Below are 8,351 nucleotides of genomic sequence, written 5' to 3'. Positions count from 1 at the left end.
TTTTCCTATCAATTAGCACTCAGTAAAACTGCACATTTCAGAGAATTGAAATACACAATGTCTCTAATTAGCTATAAGTTCATATTAATAGACATTTATCTCTGAAAAGATTATTACTGTGACCTGAAGAATTTACAGATGACAAGAGATAAAGGAAGGGCATAAGAAAAAGCAGCAGAAATGAAACATCTCATTAGAGGAGTAATCATAAATGTTATCTAACCCAAGTGACCTTTGACCTACTTAGTGGTTATCAGCCAGTTCATCAGTTCATTGCTCCTATGTGTCACAGACTCAACTCTTGCAGAAAATGAAGGGCGGGAAAACCACATAAGGACTCTGAACAATTTCAGGGAAGGCTCTCTGAATTATAAAATCATTGCCTGGGCTCATAAAAAAAGCCCTGCAGGTAGAAAGGACTGAAATAAGCTACTACTCAGAGATGGGAAAATCACAGGGACTTCGTTAGAGCCATCACAAAGTATTACAGAACACGTAGGGTCAGAAAAACCTTGGTTAAGAATCTATGAAAGAGGACAATGAGGAGGAACTTGTGCAAGAGGTTATCGGAAACTGCACTTCTATTCTAGATGCCCAAGACACCCAAGTACCCTGCAGGACACACATATTTAAAATGCACACACTTCCTCAGGCACAAATTTTATTCAAGCTGAACACTCAGTTGAAAACGGTGCAAACCACCAGAGCTCCATTGCAGCCATCCCTAACTGAGGATAAAATAAAAATAGGAAAAGGATTTGGTGCCTGGGAGAACAGAAACAGCTGGGAGATGACAGACTAAGCAATTACCTTTACAGATTCATCATTTCAGAGCTCCCCAGTTGAAGAAGTGGTTGTCAGTGCAAAGCACAGATAATTTCAGTGTCAGCACACGGCTCGCTGAGCACAGGGGCTCGCCAGCAGACTTCCTGCTGGTCACTCAGTGGGTAAACGCTCTCGCAGTCAGACCACGCTGGCCATCCTGTCTGTGCAGTTCATTGTGCAGATATCCCGATTATGATGCAAGCTGAGGGGGGGAACAACCTAACAGTTCATCCAAACTCTTCATTTAGGTTTTAGTAAACTTTGTATTTCAAAAACATCTCAGTCTGCAGGGCTCGTTTAATTCTAGACGCTCCCGACAGCAATAGCACCGCGTCAGGAGCCACGGCCATCCTCACACCGTCAGGTAGCTGCATCATTCCCCCCAGAGCTGGTTTATAGCTGGCCATAGGCTCTCCCTGCTCTGGGAACACAGGCCTTAGGGCAAAGTGCACAGCAAGGGCCCGCATTTGCTCACCTAACATGGTTTTCTTTTGTAAAGCAACTCTGGCTGGCAGCAGCACTCTGCAGAGGAGCAGTACATGGGGGTAATGCAGGAAACACAGTCCCCTCTTTCACTGGCACCTCTGTGAAGAGTCCCACTGACTGGGACTATCCTTGTGCCAAAAGACTACATGCGAGGGAAAAACTCAAGGAGTATTTAGTTTTCAGCACAGAAATAGTTCCTGCCATGCTCCAGTGCACTGTAGCATCATGTTCTTCCTTGCTTGGCCTGCATTTAAGGAGCAGCGAAGAAACAGTTTTCAATCTCCTTCCCCAAAATCTTCTGAAGGTTAATGCCTATTGAATGCCTTAAAATATCTGGATGAGAAAGGGTTGTAGTAGAATACAGGGTCATTGAGGCATTTTGATGAGAATTTGTAGCTTGAGTTCCTAGAATTAAACTGCCCAAGCTGTGCTCACAGCTTCCTTCCAATGAGGGGCTGGGGGCATGCCAAAGGACAGCAGTTCACCTCAGCAAACAGATCAGAGACCAAAGTTACTTTTCCTTCCTTAATGAAAGAGATAATCAAGAGCTGTATGCAAAACCACTGATTTTTATTGCCACTTACACAGTTTCAAATATTGAACATTCAGATAAGCAATTATCTGTGTTTATGTAGTTTGTTATTAGTTACTTCACCATAACCTGGCAGAATCTCCCTTTCCAAATTCTGTAAGATTCCCTCCAGCAGATCTTGAAGTACTCACTTTGCATGGTGGCATCTCGCACCAAAAAGGAATTCTTTCTGAGTGAACTATATAGTGGTTGATGAAAAAATTATTATACAATGTAGGCTTTCACAATGTCACTTTTTTTTTCAAAATAATTTGAAGATTCCAGGTAAGACTTCTTTTATTCAAAAAATAAATATATCCTTTCTGAATCAAAGCACTTCATATGACATTAAGTACAAAGAAGAAATGTACTTCTTTGGAAGTTCTGAAATAGACATACAAGAGCTCATGGGAGCAACATTATCCATAACAGTGATAAAAGCTGAAAGCTGATTTTTTACAAATTTCTAGCAGAACACGATTTCCTTTTACAATATAGAGCTTCAAACAGCTTTAAGAAAAACACCATTTTTAAAAGTCTGAAAGGCACATAACTGGACCATAAAACGTACTGGCACATTCACTAATACGTTTTATGTTACATTCCTAAAGAGTATCCACGGGACCCTAACCAAGAGAAAGACTGAAAATACCAGCAAGTTCCTTTGCAAAGTACTAAAAGAGTGGCAGAGAGTTCCTTTTGGCTCTTGGTAAAATTAATATCCCAAAGCTAGAGAGTCTGAAAAGCTGCATCATTCAGTTGTATTTGGCCGAGTAGCTACATAAACAAACACAACAATCAGCAGTACTACGACAGCCAACGTGGGAAGCACCACAGTGGTGATCTGTTGCCGGGCCTCTTGCATTGCCTGTTTTCTCTCCTTTTTATCTTTGGAGGTCTCTTTTTTGGGTTTTCCTCTAAGCTGCCTCATCCTCCTCTTTAGATCTTTTTTTTGCTGAAATGTGGGACCAAAGGGTGTGGAACAGCAGAAAATTGTCCAAGGTCTTTTGAAACAAGAGGCTGAAGAATTCGTTTTCCGTTGAGTGGCTGGCTGTGCAAGAAACTGCAATAGAAAAGAAAACAATTCTTTTGAGCAAGATCTACACACATTCCAGTCATTAAAACCATTTGCAGCTCCACTTGGTAAATCTTTCATCCAATGGACACCAGTGCAGCTTCTTTCAAGGAAACAGAATCATGGCGTTCAGCTCATCCACATAACACTTTCCCCATAAAAACCAGAGCCGTTCATCATGGTGTGTATCAGCCCAAGAACCTGCACTCTGTTAAGCCAGAAACAAAGCCTGGCACCATATATTTTATCCTCCAAGGCAAACAAGGTAACACAGCTAAAAGTTTAATAATATGAATTAGTCTTGCATCAACACAGGGTCCCAGCTGCCCCTCCTTGAAATAGCACCAAGCTCCCTGCTCAGGGGCTATGGCTCCCACAAACCTGCAGAACGAGGAGGGGCAAGCACACACCCTGCCACAAGAGTTTATCATCCACAACAGGTATTTATTGGCACTCCAACAGGAAGAAATGGGGAGAAAGAGCTGCTTAATTTAAAACTTCTGGTTCTGCTGCCATAGAACAAAGTCTAAATCATAACATGACTCAGTGCTGTCCTCTTACTGCAGCTGTCATTGACAAAAGAAAAAAAGCCCAAGCAATAACTAGTCTGCTAACAAATCACTGGTGTAGACAAGCAGTCATCAATAAAGTGGAAGGTAGTTGTTCTAAAGCATCTCCTAGACATTCTTTAAATACAGAAGAATCTATAATGTGAGATTAGCAAAAACACAGCATGGTATGAAAGCCTCTCTGAAAGGACTATTAGCAGGTCCTTAGTATTTCCATACCCAAAGTTGTTTTGCCCTTGAGCTGCCTAGAGCTGTGCAATTCCCTGACTGTGCAGCAAGGGTGGATGCCAGCCATTGCTTGTATTCTTCTCCACCACATCCCCCAGTTCTGCCACGGCACAACAGCTGGACACAGGCCATGTAAGTTGAACTGAAGTAAATTATGAACTCAGGTTTTTCCATCACTCTAATATACTTGGAAGAAAATATATGTAGAAATTAGTGGGTTACTGCATCTTCCTCTTTTCTTTCCCTCTTCTTTATATCAAAATATAAAGATGATTTTGATGTGCTGCTTGCTGTAGGTGAGAAGCATGTGTCAACAAGCACAGCTGCAAAGCTCAGTTCACCCCAGATACAATTTCCTCTTGATATGAAATCTCTGGTCGATGCTGAAAGTTGTCTTATGACTACTTCTTTAAAAAACAAGAAGAGGTTTCACCGAGAGTGGGATGCTTTCTGTTGGTGTTACCACTCAATCTCATTTGTCACCCTGATCACAAAAGCAAAACGGAACTAAGAACACTCATATACAAAACAAGAATCCTCACCTAAAGGTTATGTGCTGCCACAAAGGACTTTTCATCCTTTCTCACAGGTAACAACCTGCCTGCTGTGAATCTCATCCAGGCAATTACTTTGCATCATTTAAGGCACAATGTGGAATAACTCTGCTAAACTTGAACCAATGGAAGTGATCAAACTATCACAGCAACCCTGTGGTACTAGACAACCAGCAACAAGGCAAAGCATCAATACTTGTGGCTTTATATGGTCCATCCTGAATACAATCTAAACAAATAAACAAAACCAAAACAACAATAAAAATTCCCACTCCCAACAGAAAAAAAGGCTCAAGCATGACAAGATCTCAGCGTTCAGCTGGATTCATCAATCCTGCATCCCCTGTACACACATCCTTCAGGAAGTTTTCTGATCATGAACTTCGCAAATTCAGCTTGCACTCTGAAGCAAACCTTCATTTTGGTTTTGATACAGCAGGAAAGGGAAATTTTGGTGCCTGAGATATTTTTCAAAAGAGGAAACAATAAAGTTCAAATCTTAAGAAGAATCAATTCCTTCTGAACATTGTGGCATTAGAATTAAAATATGTAACAGATTTAGAGACCAGAAGTGGTCAATGAACTTCCTGAGGGGGAGGTAAACAGGAACTGGATGGAGCAACCACACAACACCCTGTTCCAATCTTTTAATCCATGGGACTACTTAATTTTTAAACTTTTCTAACTTTCTTCTCAGCAAATCCTCAACTCTCTCCCTGACTCAGGGCAGAGCTTTTGGTATTACACCTTCTGCAAGCCATAGGTTTCTGGTCTGGTGTTGTTTTTTATCACTTCTCTAATTAACTCCTGAATTTCCTCTGGAGCAAAACAAACCTTTTATCCCTTCCATTTCCATTCCCTCTCCTGCTCTGGTCACAAGATTTATTACCAAACTCTAGAAAAACTACTATGCAAAATAAAGTTTTACATTTGTCCTCCAGCATAATTAGCCAACCAGAGCATTTCAGGCTGTATTTTGGTATTATTTTCTGTTTCCACGGTTAATGTACATCTGCGGGTTTTGTATGTGGATTACCCACAAGACCCAAGAAGTGATGGACAGTAAAAGCCTCTGGGAACAAAGAGGAGTTGCCATGAAACCAATCTCTCTAACAATAAATGTATGTCTTGTTCTGTGCAGCATCACTTACTACCCAGACGTTAAAAACATCAGGATAGTTTTTATAAATCTCTTTTGAATGAATATTTCATTCTGAAGCAGAATGATACCAAGTTAATTACATATACTGGCTAACATCTGATGGCTTAGAACAGAAAGCCTTCCTGCAAACGTCAGCACCACTTGAATTGCAAGATGACACTCTCCAGTTTGGGAATCTGGCATCAATCTCCAAATAAGTTTCCAGTAGACTGTGTTACTTGGCTTTGCTACTGGTAGAGATGGACTCACACAGAAACTGGCCCAGAGTTTTCAAAGAAATGAGCCTTAGGGTTCATCTTAACTGAACCATAAAATGGAAGTGGGGAATCTCTGCAAGTTGCTGCCAGGGTCCTGCTGCCACCAGGTGCCCAGCCATGACTGCCAGGATTGGACATTTGCTGGAAGAAACAACACTTCCCCACAGGAAAAGTCCGGGATGTTGTAGATTCTGCTATGTTCATCCTGGAATGAAACAGCCCTGAAAAGCCAGTGCTCAGCTGGATATGAGGAAACTCTACAGCCCATGTTGTACAAGCACATTAAGAGTGCCACAGCTATCCCCTTCCACTGCCAAGCCTCTTACCAGCCCCCGTGGACTCCACTGACTACTGAAAATTATGGGAAGAAAGAAACAGATCCATAAAGCACATCAAGGCACTGACAGGGCCAGGATTACAAAATTAGGGTCTTGTTCCCTGTGGCGTGCACAGTCCATGAGAACAAATGATCTGACATTACTGAGCTACATCCTCCCTCATCCAGCAACCACCCTGCTTGTGCTCAGGGAAGGCTGAATGCCAATGAAGAGAGGAAGGAAGAAATACAGCATTGGGATGGGTGTAATTAACAGTCTCATTAGCACTGCTCATTTAAAACATCTCAGAGCAAGTCACTATCAAAAGGTCAATGAGAAAGTGATGTCCCACAGGTACTTCAGTCTTGTGCAAACTCTTACCTTGGACCAGCTGCAGAAGAACTGGAAGCCCACCTTTCCTCTTCAGACAGAAACTGAGTCTCCTTTTCTTGCCAGTCTCCCCTGAACAGGGCAGGGCTCACTGCCACAGGCTGCACACATCCCACCCTCCTAAGACTGCTTCCCATTGCTATGAACTGCTCCACTGGCCCAAACATCTGCTGAGGGGGGGGAAGTGATCACCAAACTGGTTCAACTACTGCCTTAACTGGAAAGTCAGCAACTCCCTCAACTGGGACACAAGCAGAACAGCAACAGAAGGGAATAACAGACTCTAGAAGAGTCTAAAACCTGTAGTCCACAACACTGTGACAGCAGCCTGGCACTACCCAGACATGGTAACTTCACCTTACTTTTATCAATTTTGAAATTTAAAATTCGATAATAAAATTGCATGGGGTGATGAGGTTATTTTTAAGTTCACTATAGCAAAGTTTCTCCCAAAAGCAGGAACTTGCTGGCTAGAAAGAAACAATCTTGACTGCCAACTCAAGAAAATGAGTGTTGACTTGGTAAAATTATTGGAAAACATCCATCTCACAGAGCCTATTCCAGCTTGAAACTGAAGAGCTAAGGTTTCCAGAAGAAAAAAACATTAAAAATTTTCAGGTTACTGAGGAGAAACCTAAAGACATTGTTCTTCAGTGTAATACAAATTCACAAATTTAGTACTGTGGCTTGCCTACTAGAACAATTACATTCCCCCCTGCCCATCATCCACGTTGCTTCTATATACAAAAGTACTCTTCATTCTGTCTTCTAGGTTAAGTTACTCTGAATTGTTTCTGCAGAGCTAACATCAAAACCTGAAAACATGAATTGGTGGACTGAGCACTGAAGTCACTCATACCACTGCTGAAGTATTTGCCAGCATCTTACAGCAAGTCAATTGCGGCTAAGCAGGGATAGTTTTATACCAGTGGTCTGCAGTGGAACCTGTAGGGACTGGTATCCTTTAAAACATACCAGCAATCTTCCAACCAGATCAATGGCAGTCTGTTGTCTCCTTTTTTTTGGTAAAATTAACCCTGACCCTCAGTGATCTGCAGTTAAAAGCTCCTCACGCCACACATGGCTATTCCTGCTAGGTTGAATGGCAGCCTTGACTCCGGCTATGCCAGTGCTCATGGAGTATTGCAAATTTGCATATCCTTCCACATGCAACACATGCACAAAAGATTTTGTTTATCTGCACTTAGGGTAATTGCATGTCTCGATGTCTGAAGAACTCATTATCACCAACCTTACAGCATGAATGTATTAGCCATGTTAAACTGACTAATTTTTCTCCAAATCCAAAATTACAAGTGTTTGCAAGCCAATTTGGATCAACCTGGCTTCATGATCCTGCTACCAACACTGCAACATTCCTGGAACAGCAAAACAACTTGAAATTCAAACAAACAATCTGACAGGAATTAATTTTTGTAATTTAAATTTTCCCTTAGGGGCATGGATGTTACTGAGACATTAAAAATAAAATCAAACAACAAACCAGCAGACAATCTGGACACAGTATTCAGACTGCCTGCCAGCAGTTGGAAAAAAAGACACAAGACATCTAAGCAGACACTACTCTTCAGATTATTTGAGAATGAAAAAGCCCCCAAACCAGTAGTTCCCAATCACCAAGACATGCCAGCATCAGAGTTGAGAAGACCCCAAACCAATCAAGCTTATCAGCTTGTTATTTCATTTTGCTGCTGGGCTGATTACTTGAGGGTCGTGCAGCCAGAGCTGCTGCATGGAGGCTGGAAAAACCATTGGGCCCAAGAGCTGGAAAGAGGAGGTAGGGACCCAAGGGGCAAAAGGAAGCCTGGTCAGCAGAGAACCACTGCTCAGCACTGTGTGGTCATTAAAACAGGAGCATTCCCCAACCTCTGACAAAGATCATCCTTCCCACCAGTG

The 8,351-nt window shown here is 42.0% G+C and overlaps 1 long non-coding RNA gene across 1 annotated transcript in view; it reads right to left on the bottom strand.

The window, feature by feature from the left end:
• Window positions 1-1,862: 1,862 nt before the first annotated feature.
• The window catches only part of LOC138110500 (uncharacterized), a 29,258-nt gene continuing 22,769 nt past the window's right edge, over window positions 1,863-8,351 (bottom strand). Inside the window, exon 2 of the long non-coding RNA XR_011150965.1 lies at window positions 1,863-2,945. This is a non-coding gene — a long non-coding RNA (uncharacterized lncRNA). The remainder of the gene's footprint in view (window positions 2,946-8,351) is intronic.

This window comes from Aphelocoma coerulescens, chromosome 1 (assembly GCF_041296385.1).
Source record: "Aphelocoma coerulescens isolate FSJ_1873_10779 chromosome 1, UR_Acoe_1.0, whole genome shotgun sequence".
NCBI lineage: Eukaryota > Metazoa > Chordata > Aves > Passeriformes > Corvidae > Aphelocoma > Aphelocoma coerulescens.
This window is presented reverse-complemented; position numbering and strand designations above follow the sequence as displayed.